The following is a 24,283-nucleotide window of genomic DNA, read 5'->3' as shown; positions in this document are numbered from 1 at the left end:
AGGGGATGCGAAGGCAGAAAAGTCTCCTCAATGTGGCTGAGTGCAGGGCTTTTATGGGCTCAGAACAGGGGAGGGGCAGTCCATAGACAGTATTGGAAAAGGCAATATTCAATTGGTTAAAAGGGAATATTCAGAAAGACTTAATCAGGAAAGTGTGAGCAAATAGGAACAGAAGTTCTCACTCTGGGTCATGGGTTTCATCTGGGACCAGCAGTCAGGTCTTTCAGCCTTCAGGCTGTCTTTTTTGACTTGAAAGTGGAGTTTCACGAGGGACCCTCCCCTATCTGCCTAAGCATTTGGCTGCTTCTTGTCACTATCAATTACAGGTGTGAGTCACTGTGCCCAGCCAATTTCCATGTTTTAAAACTCATATTGCTTTGATATAAGATACAATGCTCTCTCAGACTGTCTCAAAGCCCACTCTAAGTTTCTCATAACTTCTAGTTGCTCCTGATAGCTTCTGTTCAGTAGAGTTAGAAAGTACCTGGTCTGCCTATTCTGTAAAAGCACCTTTTGTGTTCCTTTTTTTTGTTTGTTTGTTTTGTCATGCTCTATCAATCAGGCTAGAGTGCAGTGGGGTGAACATGTCTCACTGTCTTTACCTCCTGGGCTCAAGAAATTCTCCCACCTCAGTTTCCTGAGTAGCTGGGACCACAGTCATGCCCTACCATGCCTGGCTAATTTTTAAAATTATTTGTAGAGGTGGTTGGGGAGGTGGGGAGTGCTCCTATGTTGCTCAAGCTGGTCTTTAACTCCTGGGTCAAGCAAACCTCCTGTCTCAGTCTTCAAAATTGCTGGGATTCAGGCATGAACTACTGTTCCCAGAACCTTTTGTGTTCTTGAAGATCACTAGTGTGTTACCAGTCATAACATTAAACTCACAGAAAATTAACATTATTGACAGCAATAAAGATAACATTTTCAAGTCAAAATAAAAGTGACATTCAAAATGGGACATATGTATTTGGAAAGAAAAAATAAGAATTTGTCATATATGGAGAAGATAAATTTGTATAAAAATAAATTATTTTGCTTTATAAAACATTCTACTTTGCCCCCCAAATTTTATACTTACATATTGGAAATATTAATAATCAATTTACTTGTTATTCTCAATATAACCATTTCTTGCAGCAAATTTTCACTCAGAGAAAATGTGTTGTTTGGAGAAATTAACCAACTTACTAAATATTTTCCTCCACCTAGATAAAATTTATATGTTTTTGCCCCCTATTTAAATTTTCTTAAGGCATTATTTTTAATAGATGTTTATATTTTACATAGAATGACCTCCAGTTTTTAATATCATGAGAGGCAGCAAAATGAAGTTTAAAAACTTAGCTCTGTGGTCAGAGTTGTAGCAGCCTGATGGGCTCGTTTTCCTCGCTGCACAGAAAAGCCAATACACTGAGAATATGAGGTTTTGTTGGAAAGAAAGAGTTTAAAAATTTCAGGGCCAGCCAAGCAGAAGGATGGGAGACATTTCTCAAATCTACCTCTCTGAGCGTTCAGGGCCCAGGGTTTTTAGGATATTTTGGAAGGCAGAGGTCTAAGCAATGGGTACTACTGATTGGTTGGGGATGAAATCACTGGAGTGTTCAAACTATCTTCATGCACTGATTCAGGTTCTAAGTTGGGGGTCACCAGTTGAGTCAGCTCCTTGGTAAGAGCCATGGTTTCTGGTGATATCAGTTGGTTGCCAGAATGCAGAAGTCTGAAAAATGGGGCCTATCATGGGGAGTGGGGGGGGGAGGGATTGCATTGGGAGTTATACCTGATGTAAATGACGAGCTGATGGGTGCTGACGAGTTGATGGGTGCAGCACACCAACATGGCACAAGTATACATATGTAACAAACCTGCACGTTATGCACATGTACCCTAGAACTTAAAGTATAAGAATAATAAATAAATAAATAAATAAATAAATAAATAAATAAAAATAAAAATAAAAATAAAATATGTCAAAGTCAAATCTTAGGTTTTGACAATACCGACATCTATAGACGCAATTGGGGAAGCTATACATGCTATGACTTCTGACTACATGACTTTTGAACAGTAAGGGATTATAGAAAAGCAAGCTAGGGAACAATGACGGTGGGTCATTTAACTTACATTTTAGCAAAACTCAGGTCCCTCCCATAATCTCAACCTTGTGGTCTTTTATTAGTCTTACAGAGGCTATTTCAATCCCCAAGCAAAGAAGTTAATTTATGGAAGGATTTTTATCATCTTTGCTTTAAAGGTAACAAAGACAATTAGCTTGTGAGGTAAGAAACAAGATGGAGTCAACTATGTCGGATTTCTCTCATTGTCATAATTTCTGTAAAGGTGGTTTCAGAGTGTCTGGATTCAAATCACAGGTTCATAACTTTCCATCTATGTGACCTTGGGCAACTTACTTGATGTTTCTGGGCTACAGTTCTATATGTAAAATTGGGATAACAGCACATGTCAAGAATTCCTAATACAAAAATCCAAAATATGAAATGCTTCAAAACATGAAACTTTTTGAGTACTCACATAATTCTACAAGTGGAAAATTTTGCACCTGACCCCATGTGATCAATTACAATCTAAACACAGTCAAAATTTGATGTACAAAATTATTTTAAATATTCTATAAATTAACTTCAGACTATGTGTATAAGGTATATATAAAACATAAATGAATTTTGTTTTAGATGTTGTTCCCATCCCCAAGATAGTATTATGTACACGCAAATATTCCAAAATCTGAAAAATATTCACATTCTGAAACTTTTCTGTATCCAAGCATTTTGGACAAAGAATACTTCACCTAAGATTACTATTTTAATTAAATATGTTCATCCATGTTGGAAGAAAAATCTTTGCCCTCTATTTTCCTAGTTTCTCTGAGGCCCTGCAAATTAAGCTGATAAAAGACAGATTAACAGCAGAAAAACCAACAGAAGTTTATTAACATTAGCAGCACACATGCACATGGGAGAAACTCAGGGATGAGTAACTCAGAGAGATGGTTAGAGCTTGGGCTTGTGTAGCATCTTAAAAAAGGGACAGTAAATTTGTTGAAAAGTGAAAAGACAAAGGAAAAAAATTACGCTTTTAGAGGTGGAAAACTGTAGAAAGGTAAATACATAGGGGAAACTAATGGAATATAAGAGTTATCTTAGTAGGGTTTTTTTGTTCAGGTCCATCACAGGCCATCTCATGTCTGGTGATAAGATTGTTTATCATCTTCCTGAAGGGGTATGGCAAATTGAGGGGGAAAATCACCTCCATAAGGGGAATGAAATTTATGTTCTGTTTTCAGGTAGACAAAGGTGGGCAGAAAGCTCATCCTGTTTCTGCTTTTTCTTAATTGCCTTCAGCTCAAAATAATCTGTATGCTAGAGTAGCGTATTTTGGGGTGACATAGTTTGAACACCTTCATGTACATAAAGTGTTTAGAACAGTGCCTGGCTTATAAGCATTCAATAAATGTTGACTACAACAACTATTGTTTTATGTTTATGTTTATTCATTTTTTAAGATAGAGCCTTGCTTTGTTGCCCAGACTACAGTGCAGTGGCATGATAACAGCTCACTGAAGCCTCAATCTCCTATGCTCAAAATAGCAATCCTCCCACCTTGGTCTCTCAATGTACTGGGATTATAGGCATGAGCCACTGTGCTCAGCCTATTGCTATAGATAGATAGATAGATAGATAGATAGATAGATAGATAGATAGATAGATATAGATATAGATATATTTTAAAGCAATTGGTAACTGGGTGCAATGGCTTGCACTTGTAATCCCAGCACTTTGGGAGGCTGGAGCAGGAGGACCACTTGTGCCCAGGATTCGAGGCTACAGTAAGCTATGATCATGCCATTTAATAATAACCTAGGTGACAGAGCAAGACCCTCTCTCAAAACAAACAAAAAAAAGAATAAAATTAAAAATCATTTCTGAATGGCAAGTCTGCATGTGACCTCTAACAATATTTAATATGAAATGACAAAACTAGAGAAATGGCGTATAACCCAAAAATCTGCTCTTTAGTTAAACAGGGCTGGAATTATACCCTGGGAGTCAGGATATATAACATGTTATCAAGATATAAGGATATTTCTAGATCTTCAAACTGGGCACTGATAATTTATTTTTTTCCTCCACTTCACCTTGAACTGATTTTTTTCCCACTTTGGGTTATTTTGTCCAATTTTTTATCCAAGGACAGTTTTGACCTAATTCCCAGAGTGGTATAGAAGAGTCATGTAGGCTGGAAATTGATATTGACAATCTGCCCAAATGATTACTGTAAATTCAAAGGAGCAACTAATTTTCAATTTCTCAAACCTCCAAATACTAGCTGGCTGAGGCTTATCAAATAAAAAAAAAGAAACAAAAAGAAAAAAAAAAGGAAGAAGGAAAAACATAGAAAAAGCCTTGATTAGTTAACAACCAAATAGCAAATGCTTGGGAGACTAAAATTATGTATTACTTGATGAGAGCTTCCCTTTGTTAGTTAAACTTATTGGGTCTTCTTTAAAAGGGAAACTACACCAGATTGAAATAGAACATACAAATGATAACTATAGGGAATGGGGGTGAATGCTTTTTACATTTTTACACAAAGTGCAAAACAATGAGACTCATACACGCTCAGCCATGGCATGAGATACCTTCCCTATAGATGTGAAATAATTAGATATGCTAGAAATACGTCTTTGAATTTTCAAGTTATAAATAATCTAGATTACATAAGAAAACCTCTTTATTTTACACAGGAGGAAATTAAGGCCTTTTAAAAGAATGCCACTGCAAATCTGGGGAGAATCTAGGTCTCCACAATCTAACTCACTTTTCAGTGCCTTCCTGTTAGGTAAGCAAATTATATGCACTTTCTTCCCTATATGAGTTTTGCAAGTGGGCACTCCTTAACTCATTGTCAGCTCTATTAAGCCAGGCTAACTTCCTAAGGCTAAACATATAACCATTTTTCATTTCTTGGCAATCTGTTCTATTAAATTTGCATATTCAAATATGCAGCATTTATGTCTGATCTCCAAAAGAAAACTCACTAAATTCCTGGTAGGATTATTGTCTCTCTTTGGCTAGAGACAGAGATTTGAATAACAGCTGAGAGAGAAAGCAGAAGTTAGGCAGTGCTTTCATAAATGAAATTAGCAAATTTCTACAATTTAAAGGTTCTATTTGTAATTCTAAAAACCTTTTCTCTTTCTCCTTGCTTAGCTTCAGGCAAGAATAAAAGTGTTGGGGGGAAATGTTTTCTTTTCTTCCTCTTAATGGGTAAGAGATAACTAAATGCTGAATTTACAAAATACTTTGCTGGTTCTGGATTGTATGCATATGCACAAGATGAATATCATGGCTTGGATCTTAACTGAGTAATATCTGCAAAGTCACTTTGCTGTATATATAAAAAATCTACATTGTTTAACTTGCCAGTCTTCTCAAATGATATCCACAAGTATTTAGCATTTAAAAGCTCAGTTTAGAATTTGAATTGCTAATGCTGACTTTTCAATTCAAGGTTCTACAATCCGAAACAGGCTTGAAAAAGAAAAACTAAAAAGAATAAGGGGAACAGTAGCATTGGCTCCCACTTGGTTAAGTTGCTTGCAGGCAACCTAAGGGATCCTCACTCTGTGTGTCTTCCAATTGCCTTCCATTGAACCATGCTTGGGGCGGAACAACCTAAAGAAAATATTAATGTTACTATTATCTGAGTTGAAAACACACACAAATACACACACACACACAATACTAAGCAAAATCTCAACAATCCTCTTAAAATACAGTTTTAAGAAAAGAGAAAAACTGTCAGAGGCATTTGAATCAATGCAACTCCATCTTAAATAGGAGCTGGGTAAAATGAGGCTGAGATCTACTGGGCTGTATTCCCAGAGGGTTAAGACATTCTAAGTCACAGGATGAGATAGGAGGTTGGCACAAGATACAGGTCATAAGACCTTGCTGATAAAACAGGTTGCAGTAGTGAAGCCAGCTAAAACCCACCAAAGCGAAGAGGGCCACAAGAGTGACCTCTGGTCATCCTCACTGCTAAACTCCCACCAGCACCATGACAGTTTACAAATGCCATGGCAACATCAGGAAGTTACCCTATATGAAAAATGGGGAACCAGCAGCCCTCGGGACTGCTCTGCCTATGGAGTAGCCATTCTTTTACTTTCCTAATAAACTTGCTTTCACTTTACAAACTCACCCTAAATTCTTTCTTCTGCAAGATCCAAGAACCCTCTCTTGGGATCTGGATCAGGAATCCTTTCCTGTAACAAAACCAGTCAGCTTCTCAAATATCTTCACTGTTATCATCAACTTTGATTCTCTTCTTCCCTTTCTTTCTTCCATACCCCATGTTAGAGATGAAACTTCTGGACTTATGCAGAGTTGTATATCAAAGTTTTAAAAAATTTTTTAGTGTTCTATTTTTATTTTCTATTTCTTTCTAGATTGACTTTCCTCTTTCTGTGGGCATTCCTCCAATGTCTAAATATCTAGGATCTTCCATTCTAGATATTTTTTTTTTTGAGAAAAAGTTCTTGGTTTAAGTTTATTGTCCATCTCTCTAAAAATAATCACGTCACTTTGAAGTTCACACGCAAAACCACATGGTTGACAAGAAATGCATGCTAGCTTCTGGACAGAAATATAGTTATAATTAAGTATTAAGCAGTCCCCTTCCTTGTTGCTAATGGTCACATAGCAGTAGATGTTGATCATTTGTATTTCCATTGCTTCTATAGATAGTATTTCGGACACTAGGATTATAAAACTGTTTAAGAATTGTTTTGCACTCCCAATGCTCCCATAGAAATAATCTCTGACACTGGAATTATAAGACTTTTATTCACAGATCACTTATGATTTTCTTCAGACCCCAAATTCAGCAACCAGTTTGAATATCCCCACAGAGGAAGAGGATCAGCATGAAAATACAGTTTTTTCATTTCCCTGTCCCATGACTTCATCCTGCACTCTTCAACCAATGACCTCCACACTTAGGCCAACTCCAAAACCATTAAAATCCTATGCCTAAATTCCTCTGGGAGATGGATTTGAGATTTTCTCCCATCTCCTCCTTCAGTGACTCTATGATTAAACCTCTTTCTCTGCTGCAACCCCCATCTCTATGTATTAACTTGCTGTGTGTATTGGGTAACAAACTTATTAGTTACATCATCACCAAATTGTTTATTGAAAATCACTCAGGGAACTCTGTAGCTAATTGCAATGAAAACTAAAAATGTTTATCAGTAATTAGTCAGTCTTGAAAAATGATGGATAGCAAAATCCATATTTATTATACAGTAAGTATATTTCTCTATTATACAGTAGGGAAAACAGGCCAAATGCAAACCTTACTTGCAATCCTTTATCTATGTTAAAAATCAATTTTCAAAAAAGTAAAATCACAACTGTAGTGGAGCAAAAAATGGCTTCCTTCCACCCTCCTTGGTTCCTTGGATGCACTATGAATTCAATTGTCATGAGACATATTCACAGGAAAAAAATTATATTTAATTATGTACCTAGGCACACATTAAATTCTCACAAAATATGAGAGTTGAGGAGGGGTCAGATGATTGAAGCTTATGTAGCATCCTGAGCTACAGCAAACAGGAGGGCTCGGAGCTTCTGAGGGTTGGTGACCATGCAAGTTATGGGAAGGTGAAGGGAGAAACTGTATGGTGAATAACGGTTAACTTGTTTTGTAGATAAAGTCTCTCAGGTAATAAATGTTTTGGAGCAGCCTTCTTTTTAAGACAGATACTTTAGCAATGTAGATTTTCTTTATAGAAGTAAATTTCTTTTACAAATAGCTTTTCAGAACTACTCCTATGTCTGCAGTTTCTTAGAATAACCAGCTTAAAATATGCCAAACAAGTATATTTTAGGGTGACATATTCTGGTCTCCTACAGTCATATTTCAGGGTGGTGTGTCCTGAGTGCAACATGACTCTCATATAAACATAAAATGTCCATAAAATGTTTTAGTAAATTAATTAATGAAAGTATCAGTCATGGTGTTGTTGGGGTTCAGAAAAATATAAGACTCTTGAGAATATTCTGGGAAATGTGTACCTTAAAAGTTAAAAAATGTGTACTGTCTTAACGAAAAGTGAGTAAATCACTTCATTCAACCTTGTATCAATGTAAGGTGTTATAGTTTTTAAGACAGATTTAAAAGATTTTCTAATGCATGAAAAAAAGTATACAGTGGAGTATGTTACTTAGCAAGCTGAGCACTTTTAATTAATATAAATTGGAAGTCATTAGAAGCTGCCTCAGAGCCAAGAATTTTCTAAACTTCTCATGTTGCTTCCTGCCTCCAAGGGAAAAAGGGGGCTGTCTCTAGAATTTTATCTAACTGAGGAGACTTCTTTCAAAGGAAATGGAATTGTCTTAAACCTCCTTCCCAGGAATCTTATTAAATTACTAGGAAAGAGGCCGGCCCCGGTAGCTCACGCCTATAATCCCAGCACTTTGGGAGGCTGAGGTGGGCAGATCATGAGGTGAGGAGATCGAGACCATCCTAGCCAACATGGTGAAACCCTGTCTCTACTGAAAATACAAAAAAATTAGCTGGGTGTGGTGGTGTGTGCCTGTAATCCCAGCTACTCGAGAGACTGATGCAGGAGAATTGCTTGAACCTGGGAGTTGGAGCTTGCAGTGAGCCATGATCTCACCACTGTACTCCAGCCTGGCGGCAGAGCAAGACTCCATCTCAAAAAAATAAAATAAATAAATTAAATAAATTGCCAAGAAAGATTAACTACCAGAAAAGAGGAGATTAAAGTTGTCACCACAACCAGACAGACTTTTTATATATTCTTCTGATGGCAACTCAGAAAAATTACCTAAGAGAACTTATCTGAATTATAAAGACAACTTTTGTTTGCAATGCAGTTTTATCCTTCATCTTCCCATAAATTTTTGGCCTCATTCAGTTTCTAAAGACAATCATTTACAAACTATTGTATGCCCCTTGGACCCATCAAACTGTCCTAAAAATTATATACTCGCTCTAAAATTGGCCTACATACCCCCATCTTCCCCGCCTCTATGAAAAGGGGGCTATTTAAGCTTCAGCCATCTGGTCCTTCTTTTGAGTTTCATATTTTGTATGGCTCCTATGCCTATCCACATTAATCCATTTGTATGCCTTTTCTCCTGTTAATCTATCTAATGTCAGTTGATTTCAGCATACTAAAACTTTCAAAGGGAATTTCTCTTTGTCCCTAAAGTGTTAAAACTAAGTTAAAGAACATCTGAAGAATAATTATATATAGATAATCAGGCATATTAAACAAATTTTAAAATAAATGTAAGACTGCTTATTGTCTTTTTTGTTGGAAGTAACAAAGACTCCTTGACTAACCTTTAGTTGGGGCCTTCTAATTTCTCTTCTCGACTAGGCTTTTATTGTTGGGCCTGTATCACCCAGTTTTAACAAGAATTCAAAGTAAGTTTAGAGAGAACCTCAGACCCTTGATATCTGGTCATTCTAGCCAGTCTTCAACAAGAATTCTGTCAAATCTGGTTAGCCAGAATCCCACCTTACCTTTAGCATTTCCTCTTAGTAATATTGTTATCCACTGACCTCTACCCTACTTCTTGGCTAAAAATCTTTGTCCATGATGTATTAGCAATTGTGGCCAGTTCTATGCTGAAGTCTCTTTCCTCTATTGTAATTGTTTCTGAATAAAATGTTTTGACCATTTTATTATCCAGACCAGGTTTTCTTTGACAGAATTGAAAATCAGGTGTGTTTCCCTTGGAAAAAAATTATTTGCATTGCTATCAGTTCTGTACAATTTGCAGAATTTTTTTTTTTTTTTTTTTTTTGAGATGGAGTCTCGCTCTGTCACCCAGGCTGGAGTGCAGTGGTTGAATCTCGGCTCACTGCAAGCTCCGCCTCCCGGGTTTACACCATTCTCCTGCCTCAGCCTCCTGAGTAGCTGGGACTACAGGTGCCCGCCACCTCGCCCGGCTAGTTTTTTTTTGTATTTTTTAGTAGAGACGGGGTTTCACCATGTTAGCCAGGATGGTCTTGATCTCCTGACCTTGTGATCCGCCCGTCTCGGCCTCCCAAAGTGCTGGGATTACAGGCTTGAGCCACCACGCCCGGCAATTTGCAGAATTATAAGATTAGTCAAAGATGATGAAAGTGGCAGACCCCTATAAATACTGACAACCTTGAAAAGTTTGCTACACTATTCCCCTCATTTCATTGAAAGGATATGCAGGAATTGCTATGTGTATTTCAAATTATTTCCCATTTTACCTTTATGTCAGATATTGTAATATCTGCCATAGCAAAGGCTTGGTAGTCATGTCTCTTCCTCAATACCATATGGTAGCTATTCCTTTCAACAGTTATGCTTCTCTTTTTCACCCTATTTGTTACTTTTAAAATTCATCTGAGAGATTGTGACACTTTACATTAAAACAAGGTGGAATCAAGTAAATTATTCACCTTGTGGGAAGGCATTAGCACATGTTGCTATTCTTTTCAGGCATGTTTTCCTGAGAACACTCTCAAGATTCTTACATTTTTAAGGCATTACTTCTTACCAAAGAAATAAAGGAAAAAATCAAAATTATTAATAAAAAATAATTACTGTCTGTGGCAGGGGGGATAATAGCTCCTAAGATGTCCATTCTTAATCCCCCCAAACTGGAAATAGGTTGGCTAAATGAGATTTATGATCACAGATGGAATTAAGGTTGCTAATCAGCTGACTTTAAAATACTAATCTTATCCTGGACTATCCAGGTGAATCCAATGCAATCACAAGACTTCTTAAAAGTGGAAGACAGAAGCAGAAAAAGTGAGTCAGTTTGAGACGTGACTATAAGACAATGGCCAAAGAGATTCAATGTTACTAAATTTAAAGATGGAGGGAGAAGCCATGTCCAAAGGAATATGGGCCGCTTCTAGAAAAGGCAAGAGAAGGCATTATTCCCTAAAACTTTAGAATAAAATGCAGCCTTAATGACAACTTAATTTTTTCTCATGTGATCCACATAAGATATCAAAACTAAGATAACATATTTGAATTTTTAAGCTGCTAATATTTTGGAAATTTATTATATTGCTATAACCCAATTTGTTGTTGTTGTTGTTGTTGTTTGGTTTTTTTTGCACCCTGCATGAAAAAAGCCAATACACTGAGACAGCAGTGTTGCAGTAGAGAAAGATATTAATTATTGCAAGGCAGCTAAATGAAAGGATGGGAAACATTTCTCAAAGCCACCTACATAAAAGCTCAGAGCCTGAGGGTTTTTTTTTTTTCTTTTTGAGATGGAGTCTTGCTCTGTCAGCCAGGGTGGAGTGCAATGGTGAAATCTTGGCTCACTGCAACATCCGTCTCCTGGGTTCAAGCAATTCTCTTGCCTCAGCCTTCTGAGTAGTTGGGATCACAGGTGCCCACCACCACACCTGGCCAATTTTTGTATTTTTAGTAGAGTCGGGGTTTTGCCATGTTTGTCAGACTGGTATTGAACTCATGACCTCAGGTGATCCACCCACCTTGGTGTCTCAAAGTGCTGGGATTACAGGAATGAGCCACCATGCTTGGGCTGCCTAAGGTTTATTTTAAGGATAATTTGGTGGGTAGGGTGCCAGAGACTGGGTGCTACTGATTGGTTGGGAATGAAATCACAGAAGTTTCCAAACTGCCTTCATTCACTGAGCTAATTTCTGGGTGAAAATCTTAGGATCAGTAGTCAGCTTCTTAGTATGAGCCACAGGTCCTGCTGATATCAGCTAGTCCACCCAAATGCAAATGTCTGAAAAATATCTTAAAGACCAATCTTAGATTTTGACAATAATGATGACATCTATAGGAGCGATTGGGGAATTTACAAATGTTGACCTCTCGCTATAAGACTCTTAATAAGTAAGGGATTATACAAAGGCAAGTTAGGAAACAATAGCTGGTTATTATTTAACTGTGCCTAAACTTTAGCCAAATTCAGATCCTTGCCATAATCCTAAACTTGTGGTCTTTCATTAGTTTCACAAAGGCAATTTTGGTCCCAGAGCAAAGAATACCTTAGTTTGGAGAAGGGACTGTTATTATCTTAGTTTAAAAGTTAACAAAGGCAATTAGCTTGTGAGGTTAGAAACAAGAAGGGGCCAGTTAGGCAAAATTTCTCTCACTGTTTTTTTTTTTTTTTTTTTTTTTTTTTTTGAGACGGAGTCTCTCTCTGCCGCCCAGGCTGGAGTGCAGTGGCCGGATCTCAGCTCACTGCAAGCTCCGCCTCCCGGGTTCACGCCATTCTCCTGCCTCAGCCTCCCGAGTAGCTGGGACTACAGGCGCCCGCCACTGCGCCCGGCTAGTTTTTTGTATTTTTTAGTAGAGACGGGGTTTCACCGTGTTAGCCAGGATGGTCTCGATCTCCTTACCTTGTGATCCGCCCGTCTCAGCCTCCCAAAGTGCTGGGATTACAGGCTTGAGCCACCGCGCCCGGCCTTCTCTCACTGTTATAATTTTTTTTTCTTTTTTGAGATAGATTCTCCCTCTGTCTCCCAGGCTGGAGTGCGGTGGTGCAATCTCAGCTCACTGAAGCATCTGCCACCTAGGTTCAAGTGATTCTTGTGCCTCAGCCTGCCAAGTAGCTGGAATTATGGGCATATGCCATCTTGCTTGGCTAATTTTTGTATTTTTTGATATAGACGGGGTTTCACCATGTTGGTCACACTGGCTGGTCTCAAACTCCTGGCCTCAAGTGATCTGCTGCCTCAGCCTCTCAAAGTGCTGGGATTACAGATGTGAGCCATCATGCTTGGCCCTCACTGTTATAATTTTTGCAAAGGCAGTTTCAATAGCAGTAACAGGAAAATAGTATACTATTCACAGTTAGATAATAAAGCAATGGTAGCTGGAGATGATACACCCTCAGAATAATGTATCTAGTTTTAAAAAATGATAGCAAGAGTTATTAAGATCTGTTATGATTTGTGTTCTCCAACTTTCCTATAAGTATAAAATGTGAGAAATAATCCAATAGCACTTGATGGGCACTCAGGAGTATTATGATTTTTGAAAAGGTAAAATTGTGTTTTTTCAGGCAAAACAGAATGAGCAGAGTATCCAAGGTATTATTTTAATCACTAATTAATATGGGAACAAGGAAGACTTTATATCCTGCTAGAATAACACCTGTTAATTCATGATATTTAGAGGCAAATTAGCAAATAAATGTTAGAATAATGTTGCTGAGTTAGATGTAACCTAGTTAGTTTCCAATAAGCCATTAGTCATTTGGATCATCTCTTGTACCAAAATGAAATTAATGCATCTCTTTCATACAAAATTCTGCAATTTAACAAGTCACTCTACTAAATCTAGAACATTCAGTAAAGAATAATATGATAAACTATACTGTTCCCCTGACAGTCCTTTGGGGGTGCCTTTGCATCTGCATAAAAAAAAAACCACACAGTTTTTGCTTTATTTCCAAGTTTAAGCTAATTGTTTCTAACAGGGGCAATAAAACATATTGTCAGTTGGAAAACATGAAATATCAGATAGCTCTATTAAACTCAGGAATTAAAATAGAAAAATTAGAAACATAATAAATCAACAAATATAGTAAATAGAAAAACAAAGTAGTCCTTTAAGTAATCACATGGCATAAGAAAAGGAAAAGATCTATTCTAAAACTGGAAAGAAAAGGTTAATGGCAAAAATATTTTTATTCTTAAAATAATATTTTATAATTTGTTCTGGTTTTCAAACATACAAAAAAACAGAATCTTTGGACAATGGTATAGCTGAGATAAAAACACACATGATATTCCCTTATCCATTTTTAATACATAGAGATATTGATAAAATATTTTATCAAATATAAATATTTATCAAATATAAAATATGCATAGTAAGTCTTGAAAGTAAAAATATAAACAGCAGTGTCCCAAGGACAAAGAAGAATCCCATAGTGTTTAGTATAAATTGAAGTTAAACTCCCTACAGAGAAACTGAAAATAAATGTCAGCCTTCGGGACTAGGGATTGTATGTTTTTGTGGGGATGATAGTCAGTGACACAGAGGTACTACATGGAAAAACTCTTGGCAAATTAATAAAGGAGTTGAAAATGTACTTCCTCTCTGTAAATTAGAAACTCGTGATTCCTGCTTATCAGCGCAGAGACATCGTTTGAATAAAAATGTACACACCATACCATAGATGAAAACCAAATCAATAATTAAAGATTAGAATTCCAAGTCACAATTATATATGTCTTAGAGGTGAGATGGCTGGTAGGGCTGAAACATAAGCTGTAAACCTTAATACATTAATAAAAATAATCCATGCTGAAATGGGTAAAACTTGTAGTGTTCAGGCAGATGTAACTATGAGGTAGTAGTCCTATAGGAAAATAGAAATGCCTCCTCAATCCAGAACAAACTTGGGTCTGTGGCCAATGATAATCTCTAATAGGACTACGACTATAGAAAGAAACATAACATTTGACAGACAGCAAAAGTCTATGAATAATGTAATGCCATTAACAGTTATTAAACAGATAAATTCCTGTGGGACTAGAGACAATAGATCAATCTGAAAGGGATAATTATATACTTTTATTTAAAACATTCAAAGAAATAAAGTAGGAAAGGCATCCATAAAAATGTCAACAGATGTATAAAAATAATTACACTGGAATCTTGGAAATGAAATTGGACCAAAGGGACCAAATAGACATTTACAGAACTCTCCACTCCAAAACAACAATATACCTTTTTCTCATCTGCACATGGCATATACTCTAAAATCAACCACATACTTAACCATAAAATAATCTTCAGCAAATTCAAAAAATTAAATTTATACCAAACATACTCTTGTACCACAGCACAATAAAATTGATATCAGTACTAGGAAAATAACTCACAACTATATAATTACATAGAAATTAAACAACCTCCTCCTGAATGACTTCTGGGTAAACAATGCAATTAAGGTAGAAATCAAGAAATTCTTTTAAACCAATAAGAATAAAGATAGAACATACGAGACTATCTGGGACAGAGTTAAGGCAGTATTATGAGGAAAATTTATAGCACTAATTACCCATATCAAAAAGTTAGAAGTATCTCAAATTAACAACCTAACATCACACCTAGAGAAACTAGAGAAACAAGAATATACCAACCCCAAAGCTAGTGAAAGACAAGAAATAACCAAAATCAGGGCTGAACTGAAGGAAATTGAGACACAAAATAACACGCAAAATATCAATGAGTTCAGGAGTTAGTTTTGTGAAACAAGAAATAAGATTGATAGATCACTATCTATACTAATAAAAAAGAGAGAAGAATCAAATAAACACAATCGAAATGATAAAAGGAACATTACTACAGATCTCACAGAAATACAAAAAACCTTCACAGACTACTATGAACACTTTTATTTCTATAAACTAGGAAATCTAGAAGAAATGGATAAATTCCTGGAAACATATAACCTTCCAAGATTGAACCAGGAAGACATTGAATCCTTGAACAGACCAATAACAAGCTCCAAAATTGAATCAGTAATAAAATGTCTACCAACCAGAAAAAGCCCAGGAACAGATAAATTCACAGTGGAATTCTGCCAGATGCATAAAGAAGAGCTGGTACCATTTTTACTGAAACTATTCCAGAAAAAAAAAAAATGCAGGTGGAGGAAGTCTTCCAATTCCTTCTATGAGGCTAGCATCATCCTGCTATCAAACCTGGCAGAGACACAACAACAAAAGAAAACCTCAGTCAATATCCTTGATGAACAGATATACAAAAATCCTCAACAAAATTCTAGCAAACTGAATTCAGCAGCACATCAAAAAGCTAATCTACCACGATCAAGCAGGTTTTATTCCTGGAATGTAAGTTTGGCTCAATATGTACAAGTCAATAAATGTTATTAACCATATAAACATAACTAAAAACAAAAATCACAAGATCATATCAATAGATAAAGAAAAGGCTTTCAATACAATTAAACGTCTTTCATGTTAAAAAAACTCTCAACAAACTAGGCATTGAAAAAGTATACTTCAAAATAATAAGAGTCATCTATGACAAACCCACACCAACATCATACTGCATGGGGGAAAGTTGGAAGCATTCCTCTTGAGAACTGAAACAAGGCAGGAAGCCCACTCTTGCCACTTCCATTCGACATAGTAATGGAAGTTCTAGCCAGAGCAACCAGACAAGAGAAAGAAATGAAAGGCATCCAAATATGAAGAGAGGAAGTCAAACCATCTCCGTTTGCAGATGATGTGATTCTATACCAAGAAAACCCCATAGTCTCTGCTCCAAAGCCTCCTGATCTGATAAATAACTTCAGCAATATTTTAAAATACAAAATTAATGTTCAATAATTAGTAGCATTTCTATAAACCAACAACATCCAAGCTGAGAGCCAAATCACAAACATAATCTCATTCATAATAGCCACAAAAAGAATAAAATACTTAGCCATACAGCTAACCAGAGAAGTGAAAGATCTCTACAATAAGAATTAGAAAACTACTCAAAAAAACCAGAAATGACACAAACAAGTGAGAAAACATTCTGTGCTCATTCATAGAAAGAATCAATATTGTTAAAATGTCCATACTACCCCAAGCAATTTACAGATTTAATGTAATTCCTATTTCCTTAAGGCCACACATGTTCCTCTTCCAGAGTACAGTTTATTTAATGAGACTATTTTGAAACATTCTCTATTTACTTTGAAACACTGCTTTTTAACCTATAAAAAAATAGTTATACATTGAAAGGAATTTGCAAAGAAATGTGTAGGCAGGTCCTGTGGAACCTTTCCCTCAGCCTCTTTCAGTATTAACATCTTATAGCAAACTACCTAAATCATGAAATTAGCATTGGTATAATTCACAGTGCTTCTTTATATTTTACCAGTTACACATGCAATCATTTGTATGTTATTTTGTGTGTGTGTGTGTGTGTGTGTGTGTGGCACCCACGTAGCAACTACTTTCCTTCTCCCCCTAGCCCTTGACAGCCCCTAATTTATTCTCTATATCTATAATTATTTCATGAATGTTATATAAATAGAATCAAACATTCAAACCCTTTGAAACTGGCTTCTTTTCCCCTAGTCAACCTAACTTCCTTGAGGCTCATTCAAGTTGTTGCATAGATTTTTAATTTGCTCCTTTTCATTGCTGAGTAGTATTCCAGGGTATGAATTACTGCAGTTTGTTTAGAAACACGTGTCTTTTTAAATTACCATCATTCCTCCACATAACTTTTACTTAGGGCAGTGTTTTAAGTCCAAAACCATTAAGCATACAAAAAATATTGGAAGGTAAGAAAGAATTACTTACCTACCACGTTTTGGTGTGACCCTAGAGTAGCTATTATCTCTAAAGTTTCAAATTCTATAATTTTCCATCCTATATTTTAGAAAAGTGTGTTAATTTTAGAGCTGGGTATTCCGGAATATCTGATTTGATGTTGTTTGAATGTAACCAAAATATCAAATTGATTGCTTTCTTCCTAGTTGATCAGCTAAATCCGTTTGCTTGAATGACCAATCTAATTGGTAGTAATAGTGATGGATCAAAGACAAATTATCAGAAGTTGATTTGGTCAAGAAAATAAACAGAGTGACGGACACAAATTAAGTTTTCCAGTTCTCCATACTAGGTTTATCAGACCACAAAATCAGCCATTAAATTAGATCCATTTTATTAGGTGGGTTTTAGCTCAGCAAACTTTTTCTATAAAAGGTCAGATAGTAAATCTGATCTTTGCAGGTCATATGGTTTCTGTCATAACTACTCAACCAATCATTGTAGAGGGAAAGCAGTTATAGACAATAGCAAGCAAATGTTCATAACCAGATTTGGCCTATGGGCCAAACAGTTATATATAGTTTGCTGAACCTGATATTAGGCTATTGCATTGTGCACTGTTAACTGCAATGGAAAACAAAGTTCTCTCACATAGTTTCCATATATTCTGACCTCCAATCTAATGTCATAAATACAGAAATATTTATGGAGTGAATAGGTATTGACTGTGATATTTGAGATATTATATAAAATCTCATATCTTGTTATCATATTTACAATTTGTTTTTTATTTTTGCCTTTCATTAACTTATTATTTAATTGGGATGAAAAGATACAACTCAATTAAAGAACAGTAAAAGGTCAAATGATAATGCAGATAACAAGGTTTATAAATACCCAAGGCAGGGAGAGGTCAGCTATAGTGAATAGACCAAGGGACACTGAAATGAGAACCATAGCTTTGAGCTGGTCCATGAAGGATAAATAACACCTGGACTGGAAGAAAATATACAGCAGGCATTCTAGAAGGACTCTGGGTACAGCTGTGTGTAAATCTTGAAACAGTGCCTTGCACAAAGTTAGTGAACAAAATTGTGTTTTTTTGTTGTTATAGTATTAATACCATGAATATGATAATTATGGAAGAGTACCATCCAGTGCACCTAGAATTGAGTGTATCACAGGATAGTTGCTACTCCTATAGAACATAAACCCATGCATTTTATTCTCATTTCCAGTTCCCAAAAGGTCTGCTGTTTATTTGTGGTCATGGCTCACACCAGACAACAAGTTTACACAATTTATAATATCCTGTTTAGCATAAGATCCTCAGAAGAAATCAGTGTAATTTTATTTGATTTAGCATGGAAACCTCATTATTAGTGACTTAATGAATTTATTGTTAGTGTACCATGCAAACACCTGACCACAAAAATCACATTCTTTCAATTTATCTACTTACATTTATGCTTTACATTATCACCAATTCATAATCCCCGTAGGTTTTTGTTGATTTTTTGCTCCCCTTCTTACTTTCTCCAGCAGAAAAAGCAGCTTACTGCCTAACAGAAGAAGCCTGGACTAGAGATACAGGGAAATGATGGAACATTTTTCCTTTTGGTTTACTGCCCTTGATTCCCTGTGCTTTGTTAGAACTCGAAGAAAATAAGGTCTTTCTCTTGTTCCAAGTATTCAGAGCCTGGATTAGTCCATATAATCAGAACTATGCCTCTGTATCTGTGATGGGAGGGCAGTAAGGAACATAAAATTCTTCATTGTGGACCTTTAAGTTTCATCCTAGACATAAAAATAGAAGGGCTGTGTACTTTTTTCATAGTTCTGTGTTTGTCTCAAAACATTACTCTTCTCAGTATACAGTTATCCCTCCATATTTATAGGTTTCATATCCATGGATTCAATCAACTGTGAATCAAAAATATTAGGGAATAAAAACAAACAAAAAAACACAATGTAACAATAAAAATAATACAAATAAAAACCCACACAGTATAACAATGATTTACAAAGCATTTACAATGTATTAAGTATTATGTTATCAGTTTGTTCTCACATTGCTATAAAGAAATACCTGAAATCGGGTAATTTATAAAGAAAAGAAGTTTAATTGGCCCACATTTCTGCGGGTTGTACTGGAAGCATGGCAGTATCTGCTTCCGAGGAGGCCTCAGGGAGCGTTTCCTCATGGTGGAAGGCAGAGTGGGAATAGGCGTCTTACATGGCAGGAGCCGGACCGAGAGAGAGCGGGGAGGTGCCACATCCTTAAACAACCACATCTCCCGAGAGAGAACTCACTATCGCAATGACAGCTCCAACCATGAGAAACTGCCCCCAAGATCCATTCACCTCCCACCAGGCCCCACCTTCAACATTAGAGATTATAATTCGACATGAGATTTTGACAGAGACAACCATATCAGTTATCCAGAGATAATTTAGCGTATACGGGAGAATGTGCATCGGTTGTATGCAAATATTTTGTCATTTGTTATAAGGAACTTGGGTATCTGTGGATTTTGGCATCCACGGGTCTCCTGGACCCAATCCAGCAATGATACTGAGGGACAACTGTATACCTGTACCACCTCCTCTTCTTGCCCTGTTTAGTCTCCTTTGTGCTATCACCACCACCACCACTATAGAGGAGGATTATGGTTAGGAACCTAGGGATAAAAGATGCCTTAAGACTTGGTTTCTTCCTCCCCTTAAGAACTATTCAGCCCTGGTGTGAGACAGAACTTACATGTAAAAGATCTATTACAAAACAAGGTGACTAAGCTAGGTCAAATGTGTATTACAGTCAATATGTCAAAAGGCAAATACCTGACTGAATGCTGTAACTGTTGGGATAATTTTATGCTCTTTTTTGACTCTCTGCCATTCTTTGGCCTAGATTACATATTCTTTTTATACTGTCAGTTTGATCTTCCTCCAAGAAGCTTTCCTTCTTTCCCTCTCTCTTCCCATTTATGCTAGGTACTACTCCTATGTTCTCTTACAGCACAATAGAAAGACCCCCATTAAAATACTTACTATTCCCTAATGTTTATTTATATGTCTTCCTGAATAAACGATAATATTTTTGAAAACAGAAATGGCAATTTATGTCTCATTCTATCCCCAGCACAGTGCTTCAGACTGGAAGCTACTCAATAAAGAGTGATCAAGTAAATGAAAGCCTTTGGATGAAGAAGAAATTTCTTTAATGTGTGGCTACGTAAAGAACGATGAACAATGAATATTTAGCAGGACACTTATACAGAGAAAAGAGGGCAGTTATGCCTGCTGAACAAAGAGAACTGGGTAAAAGTAACACAGAGTAATGAGTAAGAGTTTTGACTCTCAGATCATTTAGACTTGAGTTCAAATTACAGCTGACAATTACCAGGAATATGTAATCCTTCTAGAGGTAACTCCAAGGTCTGAGCCTCATAATCTCTATACTGAGAATAAAAATGATATCAAACCCATGCTAAATATTAAAAATGCCTTTAAAGTGCTAAGGAAAATATATGATGGAAAAAATATTTCACCTCTGTGGGTAAATAAAAACTTGTTCTAAGTCACATAGGCCATATGCCATTGTCACGACTGCATCCATATTGGGTTGCACACCCCTGTCCCTTACATGATGCCTCCAGCTAACAACTTCAGAAGGGCCTTTTCAGATTCTTTCATGAATTACAATGGATTCTCAGCATTTCTAAAATATCTGCCATCACACCAAGAAGCCCCATTTGAAGTACAGATTTCTGGAGCACACAGGTCATAGCTAGAGCTCCAAGCGGTACCAAGACAATAGTGATGAGGAAACAAAGCTTGAATATCTTATATTTAAGTTTCCACCAGTTTCAAAGAGCAAAGCCAAATGGTGAGAGACTTTGTGGGTGACGGGCCTAAGCAAGAAGGATGAGAGATAGGAGCCAAAATGCAATGTGATCATGCCCATCGGTTCCTTCAGTACTAGGAGGGGAATGGTGACGGGTGCCAGGAAACAGGAGACATTGTTCATTTTCTGCACATGAAAAAATGGGAGTCTTAGCCTCCAAACACCTGTGCTTTCCCAGCTTGCTGTCAAAACTGGTACTGGATGAAAATCCCATTGTACACTAGGTTCGAGGGAAAAGTGGACTCAGCCAAGATTTCAGGCTTCCACACATGGTAAACTTTTGGCTTTCCTGCACTTTTGAAAAGAGTACTGAAATATGGAACAGATATGTCCAAAATGCATCGGTCCACCCTCAAAATTATTCAAAATAGAAAATTACAACAACAAAAGTCAGGAAACAGAATTTAGAGAGGAAAATGACTCCTTGATCTGTGTAAAGGCAGTAGGAATGAAGCTGCATGATTTGCTGAGAAAGCAGCTTGCTCTCAGCAAAACCAAAAAGCAATGTTATATGTTGCCTTGGCCCAGGCATCAACAGAAGTTCATGGGTCCTCATCAGTGCACACAGAACTATGCCTTTTCAACGTGGGTTTCAGAGATGAGTGCTGCAGGAGCTCAGCTCGGGGCAAGATGGATGAATTCTGAGCAGCAATAATGGAATTAGACCCCAAGGGATAGTGCAGGTGAAAGTACAGGGAGAAGAACTCCATAAGCACAGGAGAACTTGTGAGAAAGCTAAGATAGAAACAAATACAAGATTTGTTTCCAGGATTGACTAAAAGCTGAAGAAGCTCACTGGGAAACTTTGGAATCCTGTTTGCTGCCCATGGGCACTTAATATGATTCATCTCTTCCCTGATATTACACCTATTTCTTATAGGAGCCAATAATTTTATTTGGATCACAACTTTCCCCCCCTACTTTGTCCTTTTGGATTAGTTTTGGACACTCACTGTCATTTTATTTTTCTTCAGTCAATATGAAATAGTGAGAGATCTGGAATATGGAACCTGAGACCCCTAGTTTGAGTATTGACTATGACTCATGTGCTGAATTCTCTGAAGTTCAGTTTCTTTATCTGTAAACTTAAACATATGTATTCTTAAAACATACAAGAATAATACATTCAAATATGTGTCAACCAGATTCAGCTCTGTCATTTAAAACCCAAAGACACTTAAGCAGGTTAATTTTCTCTTTGTTTAAATTTCCTCATCTATAATTTTGAAATGATATTTTCCAATTTGTCTCCAATACTGGTTAAGATGACTAAATAAAATGATGCAAATGAAAGTGCTTTGAAACCCACAACATATACAAATGTATGCATCTACTTAGCACATTGACTTACGTCAGTTTTGAGCCTCCATATCTTCAACTGTTTAATTCGTTCCTTGAAAGAATGGGTATTCCCAATACCGATTGATTCCCCTCTTATCCACATGCCAAATCACAGCTCAGTGTACACCTCTTCCTTGATGTTTCCCTAAGCAGCTCAGAGCTCAGTCATATGTTACAGATGGATTCTTCTAAGAGACCATGTTATCTTATCAGTTAACGCCAGATGATTTTCTGTTTGTTTGTTTTGTTGTTGTTGTTTTAAATAATGCTTTACCTCCCTTCTTAGGAAAGCTGCTGTTTCTCTCCTTACATGCACCTGGGCATGAAGTTCACTGGCCCCTTGATCTAGTGACCATGTGGTCTGGGTAGTAGCTAAAGGAATATCCTGAATTGGAAAGGAGATTTTCTGTGAGGTCCAAGAGGAGACATTCAGTCATTAGCATATGGTTTTCCTGCTGATTACATGCAGTCATGCTTTCCAGTAACTTCTTTGCACAGCCAGAGGAGTCCATACTGACTTGAGACAGAGTCTCCAGAGATTTAAATTATTTTAAAACACCCACATCTTTTATGCTTTTTCACTCTGTTTTTTTCTACAAATACCTTGATGTTGGTGAAAGTCTACTTGAGTTTGCCAACTTTTCTGATTGTTGCTGCATTTTGTTTTTCCTGGTAATAGACTACATGCCCACAATTGCTTGCTACTTATAGGAGGGGTGACTTACAGGGTGTACACAGATCAGACAGTGGTTGAAAGTGGTCATTTTGATTTGCAGAGTTGCATTCAGATGGAAAAATAAAACCGGACCCTTGGAGATGCCTGCTTTAGGAATAAAGACTCCTGTGTTGTCCAGTGATCAGACACCTGCCCTTTGATCATTTCTCATGTGACTGTCTAAAGGACTCATGACAAATTAGTTGGAGACTCGGTAGCAGTGGTGGAGTTTGAGGGTCCAGGGAGTGGAACTTATTGGCTAGCTGACCCAGAACATCAACTTGATTATAGCTGACATAAATTGTCTTTTAATTGCATGGGATTCTTTTCAGTTAAAGAAATAAATTATCTCTTTTTTTCAAGACCAGTAAGTTAGTCTACACTGGAAGTTGTGCCTCAGATTCATGAGCTGGAAGAGAAACCTGTTGTCCTCTGGGAATGTGTCTATTAGAGGAAAATTAAACACCCAAGTTTGTGCCCAAATTACTTCTCAGCAGCTGCTCCTACACTGTGCACTCAAAGTGGGATGGCTCAAAGGCCCAGCATACCTGGGATTTCAGTCCTGGTGCACATCTTAAAAGTGCCTTCTTTCACTCTCAGAAGTGCTCTGGTTCAGGAAATAAATTATGGAGTCATCCCTACACTAGGTGCTTATCTGGATAGCAAAGGAAACTTTTCATGCCCAAATGACAATCTCTTTACCTGGTTTCTTTAGGTATGTCCATACATCATCAGCCTGGACTTCACTTATTTCCTTCAGTGACAAAATTTGGTCTCGATAGCTGAAAGTAACTCCTTTTGTTCAGAACACATAATTAGCCTTAGAAATGTATACAAATTATGTAAAAATGGATTTGTAAATATGAAAACAGAGCAGGAGAGTTCATGCAAATGTGGTGAGACGTAAACCATTAGTGGGGTCAGATGAAGAGTATATAAGTATTCATTATATTGGTCTTTTAACTTTTCTGCAGTATTGA

The 24,283-nt window shown here is 36.9% G+C and overlaps 1 long non-coding RNA gene across 1 annotated transcript in view; it reads left to right on the top strand.

Annotated features, from left to right (window-relative positions):
- The window catches only part of LOC103879691, a 34,615-nt gene extending 10,332 nt beyond the window's left edge, over window positions 1-24,283 (top strand). Inside the window, exons 3-4 of the long non-coding RNA XR_640434.4 lie at window positions 4,760-4,854; window positions 20,483-24,283. This is a non-coding gene — a long non-coding RNA (uncharacterized LOC103879691). The remainder of the gene's footprint in view (window positions 1-4,759; window positions 4,855-20,482) is intronic.

This window comes from Papio anubis, chromosome 19, assembly GCF_008728515.1.
Source record: "Papio anubis isolate 15944 chromosome 19, Panubis1.0, whole genome shotgun sequence".
In the NCBI taxonomy this organism is placed as follows: Eukaryota; Metazoa; Chordata; class Mammalia; order Primates; family Cercopithecidae; genus Papio; species Papio anubis.
The sequence above is the reverse complement of the archived record's forward strand: the minus strand, read 5'-3'. Positions and strand labels throughout refer to the sequence as shown.